At 36.4% G+C, this 20,205-nt stretch overlaps 1 pseudogene, besides 1 other annotated feature; it reads left to right on the forward strand.

Moving 5' to 3' along the window:
- Nucleotides 7,365-9,876: an enhancer, noted in NCBI's record as "VISTA enhancer mm671". NCBI's record gives its function as "enhancer in: limb[3/4]" and the evidence as "EXISTENCE:transgenic organism evidence [ECO:0001131][PMID:17130149]".
- Gm52596 lies at nt 10,888-11,000 on the forward strand (annotated as a pseudogene).
- The last annotated feature ends 9,205 nt before the right edge of the window (nt 11,001-20,205 follow it).

The raw sequence follows: 20,205 nt of genomic DNA on the forward strand, positions 1-20,205 counted from the left end.
AGAAGCTGTAGTTGGTTTGTATTGTATGAGAGAGAATAAATGATTTTTAAAGGAAACATTTATTGGACATTTTTGTAGTTTTGAGAATTTCATACCAGAGTGCAATGCACTTTTATCATATCCACACTCCATTCCTTCTAGTGTTCTCTCCCCAAATTATTCTCTCAAATTCACATCTTATTCTATAATTATTATCACTGAATATATACACAGATATGATCTAATTAAATGTTTTCTAATATAAGCAGTACAGTTACCACTGAAATTGTGGGAAAATACACAATAGAATTCTATTTAGCTGTTAAGAAAAATGAAATCACAGAATTTGGACAGAACTGTATTTCTTCATTTGAGAACTGTCCAGGCTGATCATTTCTCATTTAACCAGCAATTTTGGATTTTTTGTGTATTTAACATTTGCAGTCTTCTGTATGCTCTCTAAACTAACCTTTGTTTGAAGCATTTCTGAAACAATGCTCCCATTCGGGAGCTCATCTGTTCTATCAATGATGGTTTTTGCTGTGTAGAAGCTTTTTAATTTCATTTGACCCACTTATCAACCTTCAAGGCTATTTCCTGTGCCATTGGTTTTTGTTGTTGTTGTTTTTGTTTTTTTAATTTCTTTCTTTCTTTCTTTCTTTCTTTCTTTCTTTCTTTCTTTCTTTCTTTCTTTCTTTCTTTCTTTCTCTCTTTTTTTTTTTTTTTTGAAACTTGTCACCTGTACTCCTATCCTGGAATGCTTATGTTTTCTTTGAGAAGTTTAAGTGTTTCTAATTTTATATTAAATCATTTAATATATTTTGAACAGTCTTGTCCAAGGTGGGTTGTATGGATCAAATTTTGCTTTCTTCAGGAGTGTTCAGATTCTCCACATGTTTGTTGAAATGGCATTTTAAACAGTATGTGTGAGTGTTTGTGTGTGTGTGTGTGTGTGTTGATTGTTGTTGTTGTTGTTCTTGTTATGTTTTGATAGAGTTGCATATGTCATTCAGTCTGGCCTGGAACTAGTTATGAAACCCAGGCTGCATAAGCCTTCCAGGTGCTAAGATTACAGGCATGAACCAGAACACTCAGCCACTGTTATCGCTCAGATTGAACACACATACAAAAAAAAATACACAAATGATAAGTGTGTAGCTTGTTGACTATTTACAAGTCACTGCTGTTATTAGCATCCTGCGTCACTATAGGGAGATTCCTTTAACTGAAACCATGAGAGTTCTAGGCTACAAAGGAAAGAAAATAATCCCAAGCAGAGGCTGTTAAAATGCATGGGAAAAAATGCTCCTTATTTTCTATTACTTGTTGGGGAAAAAAAGGAAGTTGCGTTTGTTCTGCTGGCAAAACTCAAACTGCAAATGTTAGAGTACAGTGCTTGATAAACTCATAGCAAGATGGAGAAACATGAAATTATAGGCTTTCAGACATCTCCTGGGGAATCTCAAAACCTATTCCCAGCAGATAAGATGTACATTGCTCTATACTTACACAATAGAATATTATAGTGTCTAAAGGCATCTATGTAGAAATGTTCTAAGAAGATAAGATGTGCTGATAAATTAAAACAAATTATGGAAAATGTTTATTTGTAGAATTTCCCTGTGATATTTCATACAAGTATCTGAAGTACCAGAAAATGAAACCCAGAAAATGATGATTTCTATATTACAACTTCTAAAACTGTTATCATATGGGTAAGGAGACAGATAATTTTTAGAAAGTTTTAATTGAAGTAGAATTTCACCACTCTCACCCACCATTTTCTTTTTCCAGCCCTTCCCAGCTACTCTTCCTCTATCCTCTTCCATGCTCCTAACTCTCATACTGATAGTCTTTTTCTCTTTATGTTTTTTTCACACACATGCATGTGTGTTTGTGCACAAAGACGTGTAAATAAAATCTGATGAGTCGGTATGTATATAATATCAAGGCTGACCACTCTGAGGAAAATCAATAAGAGAGAGAGAGAGCTTATCCATCCCAGGGAGACAGATAAGCTTCTCTTGGCAGTCAATGGTTCTCTGTAGTTCTTTGTCTAGTGGTGAGATGATGCAAACTTTCCATGTCCACTGGTATTGCTAGTGTTCTGGCATTGCTTAGGCAGCATCTCCAAGAAAGACTGTTTCACAGGAGAGTCATAGTACTCTGGCTCTTAGAATCTTTCCATCTCCTCTTCTTTAATGTCTCCTGAGCCACAGATGAAGGAGTTGTGATGTAGATATAGCTACTAGAGAAGACTGTGCAAGTTGCTTTTATGTACATATTTCTTTTTTGTCTTGATAAACTGAGTAGGATCTCCAGCCTGGCAGTGAATACTTGTCTTATTCCAGGCATTAAGGAGGCAACCAATAATTTTTGTTAAGTATATGCTCATTAGAATTCCTATATCTGGCAGATTTTTTTTAATTGTGAGTAAGTATATACTTTTCATTTAAATATATTCTTTTATTAATTGTTATAAGTGTCACTTCTTATATCACCATTGTAAATTTACCTGTTTTTAATTTTAAGCCTACCTTGCACTCCTGTAATAAATGCAATATCATCATAATATATAGGCATATATCATTGACAACCTTCCCCCAAAGCATTAATCTTTTGTGTACCATTGATCTTTTAGTTAATCTATCTCAATAGAACCCAAGTAAGATTTTTAAAAATTAATTTTTGCCTTCTGTCTATACTATCAAATATAGTACCTAAAGTTTAATTGCTCACAGTATGTTAACCATTCTTCTAGCTACTTGATCTATGGAAATCTGTCTGATTCTCATAAAGAAAAAACAATCTCATTCTTACTTTGCAGATATGAAAATTGAAGTACAGAGTTTACTCCCGAGTCTGATTTTACAGCTAGAGTATTTAGTGACTACTGTAGAGTAATGTGGTCTCATTCAGCAGATGTTCCTTTCACCTTCATGTATTTTAATCAACTTCATCAGAGTCTGTAATATGGATTCCTTCCTTCCACATTTGCTATTGCTTTGAAGAGCTAAATTTGTTGACAATTTCACATGGCATGTAGGGTTTTCTGCTTACTCTCACCCAGACACGTTCATCTCCTCTCAGCTCTGTCAGGATCTCTTGTTTCCCACACTCTTATCTTCTGGGTTTGCTTCCTGACACCCTGCTCTAACCAGGACTGCCTCTGTGGCCGCAGCTTTAGAACCACCCACAGAAGCCTGACAGGCTTACCACAGGGTGCAAGACTAGAGCAAGCACTCTCTGTCCCTAGCATCTATCAGTTTCCACACTATTGCTTCTTGCACAGTGGATTCATTTTTTTCATTAATCAGATATACCTAATGCTATATTTTAAAAGAAAGTCTATATGATTACACTCCTAAATTAGTGAAATTTTGACTTGTTATACAAATACACAGGTGTGTTTCTTTATTTTCAAATTTTAATGATAGCACTCTGCATTACATTAACTGATTTACTCCTTCTCCACTTTCTATTTTCATGAATGTCCCAAACTTCCAAATGCTATTCTCACTCTTTCATTATTCTCTATCGTGTGAAAGTTTTGAAAGTGTATTGAAATGTGCGAGGAGACTTTTCCTTCACAGGCTGCTCTAATCACTTTGCCTTTTTTTTCTCCTGTTAATGGCTGGCTTATTTTCTCCCATGAAATCATCCTGCTTTGCTTTGAGACATTCGGGCTATGTTTCATGGGCTTCCAGCTTAAGGCTTTCTTAATGATTTTACAATAATGTTCAGAGTCATCTAGCGCAGAAAGCTGTCACCCAAGAATAAAGATGGTTCTCATTTCTCTGTAGTCAACTCTTAGAAGCTTTCTTGAAAATTTTAAAATAATTTAAATCACTAAGTACTGAATACTACACTTGCTCTCATTCCACATGTTATGTACATAGTGAACATATACTATGAAACATTTTAACCATTTGAAAGTTTATTATATTTCATTAAGGAATTTGAATTTTTCAAAAATAGTAGAAAAGAAGACCTTGAAGGAAGAATCACACTCACATAAGTGATTCAACAAGCTGCATCTCTCTGTGTTAAAAGGATAATTTTGGGGGAGGGGTTCAAGACAAGGTTTCTCTGTATAGCCCTGGCTGTCCTGGAACTTACTTTGTAGACCAGGCTGGCCTCGAACTCAGAAATCTGCCTGCCTCTGCCTCCCGAGTGCTGGGATTAAAGGCGTAAGCCACCACACCCGGCTTTAAAATGATAAATTTACAGGCAATGAAAAATGAGTACTCATCTTAAAAATGGGATTAAAAATATTAACTTCACAGTTTGTAAAATTAAATTAAAAATAAACATTTTCAGCAAAATCTTGCTGGTGTATGCAATGGTGTCACGGTTGACACAGAAGTGGATGCTCACAGTCAGCTATTGGATGGAACACAGGGCCCACAATGGAGGAGCTAGAGAAAGTACCCAAGGAGCTAAAGGGGTCTGCAACCCTATAGGTGGAACAACAATATGAACTAACCAGTACCCCCGGAGCTCGTGTCTCTAGCTGCATATGTATCAGAAGATGGCCTACTCGGCCATCATTGGGAAGAGAGGCCCCTTGGTCTTGCAAACTTTATATGCCTCAGTACAGGGGAACATCAGGGCCAAGAAGTGGGAGTGAGTTGGTAAGGCAGTGGGTGGGGAGGGTATGGGGGACTTTTGGGATATTATTTGAAATGTAAATGAAGAAAATACCTAATTAAAAAAAAGGAAAAAAATAAACATTTTAATTCATAGCCCACACTGACTGGGAATCATACACTGAGAACAACCCTAAACTTGGTTGAATGTCATCTGCTCCACCCTTCAAATATGAATGACTGATGAAGAGGAAGACCTGTTGGTAGCCCTGCCCTGGGCTCTGCAGGCTTTGAAGCTAGTTGCCCTGGGAGTCCTGGTACTTCCCCTATGTCTAACCTTATGTGATGACCCTAAAGGCATTGCAGAATTGACCGCTGCTCCTCAGGAAAAATGGAACCACTCCCTCACTCTGCTCTTAACAATCCCCAGCATTTGAGCCACAGGAGGATCTTCCAACTACAAACAGAAGGAGCTGGAGGAATACACATCCGCTGCTCTTTGCAAAACATCCAGTAGTAGGTACTGCGTGGGATTGTTATGCCTTCTGAAAGAGGACAGCAAGCTGAAGGGGTGCCAATGAGAGCCAAAAGAGATTGACAGGAAACTGCAGCAGGATGGAACTGATACAGAAAGGAGAAATTAAGAGGGAGAATGATTTGGAGATAATGTGAATTAATCTATTTCAAAATGAGGCTAACTAAGAAACTAGAATTGGATGACTTGAAATGTAATGGGTTTCAATTTGATAATAATATCCAGGCAGAGCAAGACTGGATATATAGACACTATGGAGAGTCCCTAAATAAGAATTTGAAATAACATTTAGTAATGGATAAGTAACACAACATTTTTTCATGGTATATATGATTTGCATACTTTGAGGGTGCCTTATAGATCTACTACCATGAACTTTATATACTTTTAGATTTAAATTTTCAATACTCTATCAATAGTCAATAGAGAAAGTATGGTCAAATTTATTTAATATCTACTAATTCATCCATCCATCTATCTACTTTCATGGATATCTGTATTAACTTAGTAGTGAATATGTAAGATATAGTTGAATGTTTCTTATTAAAAGCTATTATACCCAATTAATTAAATGTCTCAAATTTATTAGATGTTATCAATATCTGATTTTACAAAAAAATAAACTTAAGGTTTAAATAGGCTTATGTTGTTAGCTACCAACTAGAAAGGTAAAGAATATGACTCACAAAATTATATCTTAGTAAATTTGCCCTAGATTTATACACATTTAACCTAACAAACCCATTCCTATTTCTCTACAAACATTCCAAAGATGCAATTAGAAATACTTTATTTAATATCATCGTAGAAAATAACACTTCATATAATGGTTATAGTGGTTCAATTGATCATTAATAGTCACGGCAATACTCAAAAATAGGCAGCTTTAGCTGGTCGATGGTGGCACATGCCTTTAAAAATCCCAGAACTTGGGAGGCAGAGGCAGGCAGATTTCTGAGTTCGAGGCCAGCCTGGTCTAAAAAGTGAGTTCCAAGACAGCCAGGGATATACAGAGAAACACTGTCTCAAAAAAAAAAAAAAAAAAAAAAAAAAAAGCAGCTTTATGAGTTTCATCTGTAGCTTAAAGTTTCAAAATACCTAGGAAGATGAAATGCTTGGCTCATGTCTACTCTCTTAGACATTTTCAAGAATAGAACATTCTTAATAACTGGTGTCACATAGTATATGACATGTCTCTTTAAATTCTTAAAATTATTCCTAGTCATGTAAATAGTGTTCTTATAACAGAAAAATTTACAAATATTTACAATATTTACATTATTTGTATTACAAATAAATATTTGTATTACAAATAAATGCAAATATTTAAAGTAATGAATATATTGGTTCTAAAAACATACACATTTCAAGTACTATACATAATAAAATGTTCATTTGTTAATTAGAGTAAAGGACTAGATTTTAAGTGGTTGTATCTAAATTGAAATAAAGTATAATAGTGTCAGACATGGTGGTGTATGCTTTTAACTTCAGCACTTGAGACCCAGAGGCAGACAGGTCTCTGTGATTTGAAGGCCAGTTTGAGCTACATAGAAAATATCAGGACAGTCAGGGTTATATAGATACCCTGTCTTAATTAATTAATTAATATGATGTTATAATTGCATACATTACATATTTTCAGGGAAAAGGGGTTTGAATATTATATAATTGTATGTTTAAATAGAAATAACCTAAACGTGTAACTCTGAGTTTTGATATTTATTTTACTGTTAGCTGGGGGTGCACTTCTTAGACAATGTAGGGTCCCTACTGACTGACATCAAATTTCATTCATATTACTTAAGAGAAATATAAAAACTCGAAACTGCTGTGTAAATCAAAGCTTTATTTTAACAGACCTTAAATTTCAACAAGTAAATTATGATTATATAATTTTATGGATTAATGACTATTTCTTGACACAGGGACAACAGATGATCCAATTAAAGCAGTGTACTCATTGTAGCTTAATACTTTTAAAACCCTAACAATCTACTCTAGCTAGAAATTGAAATGAACAGAAATGGAATTTAGATGTTAAAAAGACTTACCATGGAACATGACTAGTGAGTGACTCAGGGAGATCTAAGAGGGGAACAGACACTGAATGGCACTAATGACTCAAGTCAGGATGCAGGTCTTCAGAGTTTACATCAAGCATCTTTTCACCTTTTCATCCTTCTTCATTTAGCTGGTCAATTTTGCTTTCTAGTTTCCTGTCTCAGGCATTCCATTCACCCATAATAACACATTGCAGTAACCCAGCACTAGGCTCTTCATACTTATTTCCAAGAGTTTAATTTTCTTTAATGACTCCCTCATATATATGCTCTATTTTCTCTTCAGTGTCATAGGCACAGTATTTTTAAAAAAATTAGTGTGAAACATAATTATATCATTTCCCTTGTATCCTTACCTTCCACCCCTTCCTATGTCTCCCCTTACTATCTCTTGAATTCATGGCCTTTTAAATTTTTATTATTAATGTTGCATATACATACATATACGTAGCAATATACATATACACATATAAATACAACATGTTGAGTCCATTTGATGTTGTTTATATACAGATGATTTCATAAATGACCACTTGGCACTACATAATCAATTAGGCAGCTCATCTCTATTGAATACCAATTCTCCTTCTCTCAGCAAACATAATCACAGTCTTAAAGCAAATACCTTTTACAGAGAGATTGGTCTACCAACTTGTGTGGCTTTGTGTTCTTCTTCCCATTAATATGACACGTTATCTGACCAAACTGATAGAAAGAAATAAGTTATTTGGGTTCATGATTTCTGAGGCATTGTTACAAGTGGCTGTTTCTGAGCTCATGTAGGTAGCCACAGAGGGAGATAGGGAGAGGCAGAGTTGAAAGATCCACAATGGTCTACCCTACTTTTTCTATTCATCCCCATATCCTCAATTTTCTACAATCTCCCAAAATAACACAACCAGTTTGTCGGAAGACTTTCTAGCACAGTAGTTGGGGTGGGGAGTAGAGATGGGATAGCTCACATAGAAAATAAAGGTAAGTAGAAATACCTAAGAAATCTCTCCTTTCCTATAATTCTCTATTTCCACCCAAGAGTATCATTTTTTTTGTAAATTAGTTTCTCTTTTTCGTTCTTATGTTTCTAATTTCAGTAAATCTATATAGAGTTTGAATTACTAATAAAGTTCACTTTGGCATCTTCTTTCCTTGACATTGCATAGCGTGAAATAGATTACTTAATTTACACTTCATCAGTAATCAGACAGTTATTTTAAATTAACGTCTTTAATTTAATTTCTCATGATGAAAAGAAGACTGTTCATGACGCTTGGGCCTGGCTAAGCATTCCTGAACTTTGGCTTAATGACCAGTTTTCTCAAACTACAAAACTTTAACATTTCACTTCTTCACCAGAGTGCATTGGCTTTCCTGGGATGCTGAGGAAGGCTTTCACGACCCCAGAATGCAACTATTAGGAGTATTTATTGTACTGCTTACACTTGGTGCACGCCCTTCCACGCAGGAAGAGAGACCTTTTAAAGCCCCATCAAGTCTGCAGGTGTGCCAAAGGCTCCTGCAAACAGCAGGAGCAACCTTTATAGCATTTCCTCAAGACTGCTCCGGATCACTTTTCAGCACGTAAAACCGGATTTTCATTAATGGCACTAATGACAAGCTAATGGGGACAGACAGCACACCCAATGCCAGGGGCAGAGCAAGAGAGGCTGCAAAGAGGCCAGCCCGAGATGCGTTAAGATGAAATAGCACCGGCTGTTGATACATTTCATTTCTTCTCAGATACCTGGCAGGCCCAGGCCCCTCTTGTTAAATGGGCTCCTTTGGAGGCTCAGGGTGAGTAGCTCAAGTTACAATTTTTCACATAAGGACAAAATAGAAGGCAGAATAAGCTCAGGGTTCAGAGGTTTGCAAGCTGCAGCTGTTACTGGCAGGAGATTCTAAAGAATTATGAGCTGACATATTACCCTGGACATGACTGGGCATTGACCCATCAGCTCTTTCTTCTCCCAAGAGTGGTATTCAAGGCTACTGTTTGACACCAGAGTCACTGAGGACCCTATTAAAGCAGGGGCCCCACCACAACTCGTCACTTTTAAAAAACACACAGTCTTTTCTATCTGGAAATGTAGGAGAACAAACACAGGCTGCTGCTCTTTCTTGTTGGGATAGAGTTCAGGTAGTTGGAGATTTCTGATCCCTAACCCAGTTCTTCAGTAGGTCACCACAGTGTGCAAACAGATGCAGTAAGCACAGGGGAAACAGAGAGACTTTTTCTTATTTTAAGACCCAACAGCACAGGAAAATGCACACCTTCCATAATTTCCAACTCACTTAGATGTTCTTAGAGAATGCTTGGAGAAGTGCTGACCTTTAAAGCTTGCTTGAGTATCTGCAATATCAAAAACAATTAGCAGAATACTTCCCACAGGCAGAGGCGTACAATTAAAATTCATCTAGATGGGCGTGGCAACAGTGACACCAGCATATTCATTTTGTACCCATTTGCTTAAGTCAGTCAGCACACCAGAAAAGCCTCGTCTTTCTTGTTCTTATCAGCATCTTCCTTTTTCCAGACAAGGAAAGTGATGTAGGGGAAAGTTGTGCAACTTGCCAAGAACTACACAAGGGCTTGAAACAGAGCCAGAACTGAAAACTTGGTTCTTGATTTTCCATGCAATATCTTTCAGTCTCATGTTGCCTTTCTGGAAAGTCCCTTTGAAATGTGTTTGCTACACAGATTGCGTAGCCACTGTAGCCTGCTTGGTAGTGTAAGGGTTTGGGTACCATTCTACCATTAGTAGCTTAATTGTCCTACTTAATGGTCCATCTGACATTCTCTTGGGTGTCACATCATTTCTTACACAGGCCCCAAGCTAAAGGGACGGTTGCCAACTTTATTCATGAGACTTCACTTAGACCCACAAAGGATCTAACAGAATATTCTGATAGTTCTGTAGAACTGTGTTTTGTTTTCCCTTTTAATTCTTGAGTTATGTAATTATTCTCAGTTTTATGCCATGCATTGTTAATCAAAGGTTGTCTTGTTCATATTTATATCATCAAACAACTATGAATTCTTTGACATTCACTTGTATACAATGCTCATTTTTATGTCAGTGTAGAGTATTGCAAATTTTCTACACTGCAATAATCGACATGTTCTGAGCAATAGGAATATCAGTTTTGGCATTATTTACTTTCTCCTTTTCTGTTCATTTAGATTTTGTGTTGCCTTTTACAAAGATTGAATACCAAATAGTTTGCAAATGCACCACTGGAATTGGTAAAATTGGGAGTTTTGTATATAAGTATGCAGATATAACAATGTCTAAAGTTTCTGCTAAGAACTTTGCAATTGCATTGTATAATATGGGAATCAATGTTTCCTGAAGATCTTGGGTAAAACAAAAGAAAAGCCAAAGGCATGTGTTAGCAATTGCTCAGAAATAGAATGTGTACTTATAATCTTCCTTGTTTGTTGGTTTAGAGGGTCAGATAGCAAAATAAAGACAAATATTTTGTACAGTATTTCAGGCTTTAGATATAGACATATCAGAAAATTGCATAGAAGTAAATGTGACTACTGTAGCTTGAATTATACAATATAAGCATAAAATTTTCAAATTTGTGTTCATAAATTAGAAAAAAATAACACAAAGGAAATCATGTCAAAAGTGGGAGGGTTCACCCTGTCCATGTGAGCAAGCTATGCAAACTGACAGAGCAAGATACACAGATACAAAGAAGGATAAGACATTGGGTTAAGACTATACTTTCATGGATCATTTCTATAGTTTGTTACTAGTTTTTGCAATATAGTATATATACATACAATCACAGTCTTGGCTAGGATGTTGAAGGAACAATAGGAAAGAAGGGTAGATTATAAGAATAGGTATTATGATAAGTGAATATTACAAAGTGTATTAGGTACACATAAGAAACTTCTATAATGGAGCCCCTCTTATTGTATAATTAAATCACACTAATAAAAATCACTGGTATATATTCATTTTAGCCATCTATATTCTTGATTCCAAAATCATTCATGCATTCTGAGGTTAGGACAATCAAAGTTACTGCTTTTGCTCTAATGAAACTGTTTGTAGTTGCTTTTTTTTCATTAATATGATTCAAGAATAAAAGAGTATTTATGGGTACTGGACTGGGGTGTATTTAGTTTAGTTTTTTTCTTTCCATTAAAAACATTATAATATACAATGTTTTAAAAGTAGCACTTTATTTTCAACTTCCTTTTTTAACTTTTTTCTTTTGCAGTATTGGGGATTAAAGCCAGAAACTGGCATATACTAGGCAAACAAGCTCTACTACTGGGCTACATTTCCTGATATTTCCTAATATTTCAATAACTGGATGATGACACCAATGCTTTATAATTAGCAAAGGATATAGACAAATTATAGACTCAGAGGCCAAGCAATTGGCTAAAGATTACACACTATCTTTCCATAGATCATATTTAAAGACTAGGCAAAATCACCTAACCCTAAGAAAGACATATGCCCTAATCTAGTTATTACAAAAATTAAATCAGCAAACCAGAGTCTAGCAGTTAATTTTAGGTATCTATCTGATTAGCTAGGCAGTTTTATCTTGCTTCATTTAAATTTAGTTGTGTGTGTGTGTGTGTGTGTGTGTGTGTGTGTGTGTGTGTGTGTGCAACATGAGTGCACATGTGTAAAGTGTTACTTCTATCCTTATCTATGAAGGTTTCAGGATGGAGATATCATTTGAATGAGTCCACCCTGTATAAGTTCTCTCCAATATGCATGGACATCATCTAATCCTTTGAGGGTCTCACGCGAACCAGAGTTGGAGAAGGGCAGGATGTACTTCTTCCTTTTCAAACTTTCCATTGTATCTATTGTTTATGAACTTAATATGTGAATTCCATTCTGGATTTGTTATCTTCTCTGCTAATTTCCCTAGTCTCTTTTGATATAATGCTTAATTAATATGTCTCTACCTGCTTGCTTTTTGCAGAATTAAGAAAACAAGAACTGACAGAAGTATTGCTATATTCCCTTTAAAAGAAGTTAAATCCAATTTCTGGCTATTTCCTTTCATTTATGGCTGTGAATTAGGCTGCTATACCAAGGCAACACTCATTTATTCTCAGCTGTTTGACTGATTATTGGTCCCCATGGCAGCAGTGTACAATACCTCCCCCCCCAAAAAAATATTACAAAATAAATTCCTTTACAACTGAGACTGATAACAGGAGTCATCTACTTGTGAAAACAGAAATGTTTAGATGGCAATTTGATCAGCACACCCTAGTTATTTAATAGTCTTACTACCTAGGCTTATGACTTAACTCAATAGAGGTTTTGTAATAAAACTATCTGTCCTCTTCTGTGAAGTAGGCTCTAAATCCAGCAAAACAATGGCTGTACCTATTACATAAGTGCTAGTGTTACACCAAGAGACTTCCCAAAATATTGATAATGTAAAAGGCAGGCCCCATCACTGAAAATTATCTAGAGTAATGTTTTCTAAGAAGACCACCTAGCACCTATTCAAAACCATAAAAAAATGATTAGCAAGAAATGGACTCCCATGTCAGTACCAACATAATTTCTCTGTCATTCACACCACACAAGGTGTATGGAATCTTTACCAATAGTTTTACCATACAATATTTAGCACATAGCAATGGCTAAAACATTTGTTGTTTATAGGGTCTTAGAAGCATTACTGTCAAATTATTCATTGGCCTTCCATATTATTGGGATTTTCCATCCAACTGTCTTACAGCTTTTCCATCTGCGTTGCATGCCTTTCTCACTTAAAATTGTTCAAGGCTGTTCTTAATCTTCCTGATAATTTTATGGATCTGTATCATACACAAAGCTTAGAATTATACAACGAAATAAAAAAGTTACCAGAGACCGTGGGTGGACAATGTCTCTGAAGCGCCACTATAATGTCCATTACAAATAACTGGTAACTACTTCAATATGCAATGGTAAATGTGATACTAAAACATAAGGTCCAGCACACCATAAAAGCATTCCATTATTTGTAACAATTGCTTTGTCAGAATAGCAATGCTTGGTACAATGGTGAGGATGGGAACATTGCCGTATTTAACTGTAATCTTCAGTCATTCTCTGTTTATGTAAGCCTTGCCACCTTTTTATCTTGAAGTACTTACTTCCCTGGGGCCAACACACATATCTCCACCCAGGACAAGATTTGTAATGTGGGCTTGTACTGTTTGAGTCAACTCAAAGCCAAGAGAGAGTACTGTCATGTTCTACAGTGTTTCATGAGCAGGCTTCTGGATTCTAACCATAGTTGCCATCTCTCCAATAGCCATCCTAGTTACCAAAAGGGACTTAGTACAACTGTCATACCAGTATACTTTTCCTGGGAGTAGTATACCAGGCACAACTACCTATTTGTACCAGTGTCATTTACTTCTTATCTGAAGCGGTTTGTGAACTGTTGTAGAGCATATAAAATCTTCAAAAGGTTCATAAACTCCGAGTTTGGGCTCTTACCAGTCCTCCCCCAAGAACTCTGACTCAGCACAAGTCTGAACACATTTGCTTTTGTGTGAGATTAACAGGATCCCTTCTCTGCATTTCTCTTGTTTTAGTTTGTTGTTGATTTGTTCTTCATCTAATCCTGCATGATTTAGTAACTTCTTAACCAAATATGCATGCCTTTCTAAACAATTCAAATCCATCAGTGTTTCTCATGCCCCACCATGGAGCATCAGCAAAGCCTTAAAACCAGTACCAAACCAAGATTTCTGCTGAATTAAATTTTTCTGCTTCTACTTCTGCCTCTGCTGCTGCCACTTCTTCCCCTTCTACCCCTCCTCCTCCTTCTCTTCTTCTTCTTCTTCTTCTTCTTCTTCTTCTTCTTCTTCTTCTTCTTCTTCTTCTTCTTCTTCTTCTTCTCCTCCCCCTCCCCTCCCCCTCCCCTCCCCCTCCCCTCCCCCTCCCCTCCCCTCCCCCTCCCCTCCCCCTCCCCTCCCCCTCCCCTCCCCCTCCCTGTCTCCTCCCCTCCCCCTCCCTGTCTCCTCCTCTTCCTTTTCTTCTTCTTCTTCTTCTTCTTCTTCTTCTTCTTCTTCTTCTTCTTCTTCTTCTTCTTCTTCTTCTTCTTCTTCTTCTTCTTCTTCTTCTTTTCTTCATTCTTGTTAATACAGTCCATCCACTCTGGTATATGTAACACAACATACTACTTTGCATATTCCTAGCTTCCTATGTTGTCTTTGAATCTTTTATATTAATGAGAATTTGGGCCCCCAGTAATCAAGTGTTCCCAGTGGGTCTTGAAAAGGACTAGTTTTCTTCATACTACTTCAGATTATGCAGACAAGAAGGGACATTTAGTTCATATCACATAGCTTCTCTACTTTTGTGACATAACCAAGCAGGGTTCATATGGACTCACAGAAATTTAGCAAGCAAAGTGCCTGCATTGGCCTGCACTAGGTCCTTTGCCTATATGTCATAGCTGTTAGCTTGATTTTATTGTGGGACTCCTAAAATTAGGAGCTTGTCTGTCACTGAATATTTTTGCTTGCTCTTGGAACTCCTTTTTGCTTATTTGGTACAATTGTCCAGCCTTCTAATGAGGGCTCTGGTCTTATTTTGGTTGTTGTCTCTTGGAGGCCTATTCTTTTCTGATGGTAAATGGATCTGAGGGATAGGGGAGGTATGGAGAAACTGCTCTTCTGAAACCTGTCTTTGGCCCTGTCACTTCCTCTTTGGGGAAAGAAATTGTGCTAATGAGCCCCTTTATGATCTAATAATTGAAACTTATGAGAGAAACTGGACAATGAGGAAGAAGATAACTAGACTGATGCTAGATAGATTATAGATAGATAGATAGATAGATAGATAGATAGATAGATAGCACCCTCACATATCTAATCTTTAATGCACAGGAAGGCAAATTCATGATTGAGGATGCAAACAAGAGCATTACTACTAACCCAGCCCAGGAAAGTGTTATAGTTTTCTCTGTGGCCTACCAGCTATAAAATGTGATCAATCTATACATTTATTTCATCTCTTTTTCTATCCACTTTGTCTGTTATATCAGAAACTAGTCAAAGGACAGATCTATGTTTTTTTTTCTTCTTCTTCTCACTTACACACTCAAGTTCATTGAGCCTGCTTACTATTGCATCTCATGAGGGAATTTCAGAGACTGTGATATATTCCCTAGGCCATTGGTCATTTTCATAGCATCTTTGTGGTATCCTCATGTGGTGGATCACATTCATCAAGAAAGCTTGATACCTCATACCACAAAAAAGAAAGCAGTCATCTTGGAATTCAGCCAAGTGCGTGCTACCTTCAAATGGATCAAATTTCAGTTGCATGTCTTATCACCAGAGAAGAAGCACAAAACTTCCTATAGAAAGTGCTACGTCAGCCCATGGTATATGAGAAAATGTAACCATATTGGAACTGTACCTGATGCTTGTCAATTTTTATCAACCTTATTTACATGTCTCATTGCCTATTGCAAGGGTGATGCAACTGCTCCTCCCAAGCCTGTCTTTGACCCTGTCACTCCCTGCTTGAGCTCTGGTTGTCTTAAGTCATCCCTACCCTCTGTGGAGATATGAACCAATTTCTATTCAACTCAGAAAGAGCGTTGATGACAGATTGAAGAATGATTCAACACCAGTCTTACTTGGTAAATCATTTAGCTTGTTGAGGTCACTAACAAGAAGATAGATGCAGTAGGAACATAAATGTCTCAGGTAGTGGTACTGCCAAATATACCACAACTGCAGATTTGACAAGAATCCACAGAACAACCCCACCAATACAGTGGGATTCCTTGAACACCTGGATCCAGCTATGTGGAAGGCTCTTCTCTCTGTTGTGAGTCATGTAACTTTCTAGGGAGCTTTGGGGTGCCTCCCATTCCTTTATTTATGGAATATTTAATCTTGGAGGAAAGAGATACACCACGCCAGACCTACTAATGGAAAATGACCAACTAAACCAAACTGTATATAATAGACAGAATGTACATTAACATATACTTTAAATATTATTGGCTACTTTAGCTTACAGTAAATAATAAGTCACAACATGTAACATTAATCCTTTCTGATTTCAGATAACCTTTTAAAATCATAGGAACAATCCATTAGATGTTCCTATTGTTAAGTAAATTACAGGTCTATTGCAAAGTACCATGTTTGCTATAATATTCTAACAATAGCAAGTCTATATTTCTTTACCTTCCAACCTAGCTGAAATCTCACCTTGTCACATTTCGGGCATGACCTTGTGAACTATATGGGGTGAAAAGAGGCAGCTAGGTGCACCTTCTTATGCCTTTTCTTGTTCATACTGCAGTTATTTATTTAATTTTTTCACAATAAGACTGCAAAATCAACAGCAATCTTAAGGGAAACCTTTAATTTCATATACTAGAAAAACTCACATAGGGTTAATCCTTATAAAATAGCTTAGCATTTCTTCAAAGTCTTTGGACTTGATTCTTTGTATATGGAAGGAAGTGGGCTAGATCAATCAAAACTTCCAACTGAGAGTCACAAAAATTGGTTGATATATATAAACATTAGAAAGTTGATATACATATTAAATCTTGATATTTGAATATTTAAATCACATATTTAAATATTCACATTTGAGAATTTCACATGTGTGTACAGTGCATTTCAATCATATTCCCCCCATCATTCCTACAATTCTTCCTGGATCCTTCCCCAACACCTCCCCTCCATAGTCATGTTACTTTTATTATTATTTAATATTTCTATAACATTGGGGTTATATACCAATCTACTCTGTATGGTAACAAGAAGTATGTATATGGGGGAGTCTTTACTATTATTCTATGATTCAGTCACAGACAACTAGTTCAGTAAATCTTTACAGTTAAAAGGAGCTTAATGGTTGAAACAACCTCAGGTGATATGAAAAGAAGGAAAGAAAATGGTAAAGAATGAGATATGAGAATTGTAACTATAATTTTTAGTTTCAAAAGATTAATAGATTGAAATTGCTCTCTTAATCTTCAGCAAAACATCCATGGAGGAGGGTTTTTGTTTGTTTGTTTGTTTGTTTGTTTGAGGTTTTTTGTTTGTTTCTTTGTTTTTTGTTTCTTTGTTTTTTGTTTGTTTGTTTTTTTTGAGACAGGGTTTCTCTGTGTAACTCTGGCTGACCTAGAACTCAATCTGTAGACCAGGCTGGCCTTGAACTCAGAAATCCGCCTGCCTCTGCCTCCCAAGTACTGGGATTAAATGCGTGCGCCACCACTGCCCAGCTGGAGGAGGGTTTTAATGCAGACCTATTCTCCAAAAAGTCTTTTATTCTTTGTAGATTATTACTTTTGAAAAATGATAATACATCTTCATGTGAAATACATAGTATGAACTGAGTAGCTGCAAAGTCTTTGGAAAACAGAAAGTGTGATATGGTTCCATGATAGTAGGAGACATCATATGAAGACTTGGTTGGCCGCTTATTGGGAGAAATCAAGATTTGCAGTGTCAGAGGTATTGATTCTCTGATCCTGACCCCTTAACCATAGGACCCTGCCCTGTTCATGGACACTGTGCAAGGAATCAGAGAAAATGCCTCCTGATGACACTCACAGTGAAGCATGTGGCCGTCTCCTCACACTCTCATTATACAATTCAAGGTAGCAAGTTATTAAGAACAGCAAACACCATCCTTTTTGAATCTGGAATTCTTTATTTTGAAAAAGTCAAATTAATCAAAGCATTACCAAAGCAAGCACACAAACAAAAAACAAAAACCATGAAGAGCTGGGTTTATGGCTCATGGGTATTTGGCTCAGTGGGAGAATACTTGACTAACATGTATGATGCCTTATGTTTTATTTCCTTCATTACCAACAACAACAACACCTAAAATAAAATCTCCATGCTATTATGCACATTCCTGAATTGTCAGTGTACTAATTTTTATCTTGCCACATACATGTTATATATTTATATATATGAATTTATATATTTAGACTTGAAATTATTAAACTTTTTAAAACCTTTGATAATTAAGTTTCAGAAAAATCACTTCATCAATACTTCACTGTGAAAATCTCACTGATAATATGTTGATATTCCTTGTAACCAACAAGCACATATCAAGTCTAGAAAATTTTATTATAACTCAATACCATTGTCTAATATATAGTTCAACTATGTTATCAATTTCAAATTGTGTTTTAAAGCTATTGTCTCAGGATGGTTTTCCACTCAGCTCCATGCAATGAAATTAAATTATATGCATCCTAATATATTTTAGTATGGGGCAATTTCTCAACCATCTTCTCTTTTAGATCATTAATATATAAAGAATCTAAGACAAGTAATGTTCATAAGTATTTCTTGTCTCATTCCACTTGACATTGTTTTGGGTCTGCTTAGTCTTATTTTTAACAAAAATTACAGTAGATGAAACAACTTTTTTTGGGTTTTTATTATTATTTTTTTTTATTACATATTTTCCTCAATTACATTTCCAATGCTATCCCAAAAGTCCCCCATACCATCCCCTCCACTTCCCTACCCACTCATTCCCATTTTTTTTGGCCCTGGCGTTCCCCTGTACTGGGGCATATACAGTTTGCGTGTCCAATGGGCCTCTCTTTCCAGTGATGGCCAACTAGGCCATCTTTTGATACATATGCAGCTAGAGTCAAGAGCTCCGGGGTACTGGTTAGTTTATTTAACATATTTGGATTAAGCAGTTCTATACCTTTGCACCTGGGTAGTTGAAAAGAATAAAATAAAAATAAACTTCTACAGTTGCATGTGGTCAGAAGAAACCATGAAATGATCTAGTAGAAAGTACACTAGGAGAACAGAGGGTCCTTGCAATATCATGGCAGAAGAGACTTTCACCCAGTGGCCACAGAGGCAGCTCATGGGACTCGGTTAGTTGTGCCTGTGACATGGGGGCTAAAAGGAAAACCTTACATCCACAAAGGTAAGTCAAAAGACTTTGGAGTTTTGACTGGACAGCTCTGCAAGTATGGCTCGTGAGGGTGCCCTGAATTCATGAACACGTGTATACAATTGTCAAATCAACCTTTTAATACAATTATTTTAAAAATGTTTCTCCAAACAAGGGTAAACCAGCATGCATTTCACCACCAGGTATCTCACAAACGTGGGCTCAAAAAGACTGATGAAGGATGGTTAACCACATGTGAGGACTTCCGTTTGAAAATGAATTCTGCACCCATCCACAGAAAGGAAGCTGGAAGCTGCTCTGCTCCATGACCAAGCATAGAACAGTAGTCATAAATCTCCTCGTCCCATATCTACATGCTTTGCAAAACTACTTTGATCCCTTTTTATTGAATACAGAATTTAGTAAGATATGCTTTTTCAGGAAACCCTGACATGTAGCACAGTTGGAAAACAAAAGAAAACAAAAACAAAGCACATGAGAGTTCTGCATAGGGAAATGAATATAAGACACACTTTAGATGGATGTGGAGAGAAGGCTTCAATGAAATTTTGCTTATGTTAGAGATATTTTTGTATGCTGTGGTAAACATACCCTAAGCATCTATCTAGGTTTATTTCCAAAACTCATGTTGTCTTAATTTCTTAGCAGGATCTGGACATATCTTCAGGCCAGAGAAACAGGAATTAAATCAGAATTATAGGGCATGTAGATCAGGTTCATGCACTGAAGTGCATTATTGTTATCAGGAAAATATGGTAGTGTAAGAGTACTGACTGTTGCCTATTAAAATTTTTCTAGAGATTGTCATCTTCTTTACTTGGAACATCTTATACTAGGAACTTATTATTAGCAAGGAGAGCAAAATATGGCAAAGGCAGTTCTTTAAATATGTTAAGGTCCATTTTATAAGTGGAAGCATCTGATGATTCAAATTGTTAACACTAAAATTTTAAAAACAAACTTTAAATTTCTCTTTAAATTGGACCTGGCTATTCCCTTGGCACTTCATGTCTCTACGAGGCTAGGCACTGCCTCTCCCACTGAGGCCAGACAAGGAGCCTAGCTAGAATATATTGCATTACAGATGTTTGGGACCCACATGAACATCAAAC

This window comes from Mus musculus, chromosome 2, assembly GCF_000001635.26.
Source record: "Mus musculus strain C57BL/6J chromosome 2, GRCm38.p6 C57BL/6J".
Lineage (NCBI taxonomy): Eukaryota > Metazoa > Chordata > Mammalia > Rodentia > Muridae > Mus > Mus musculus.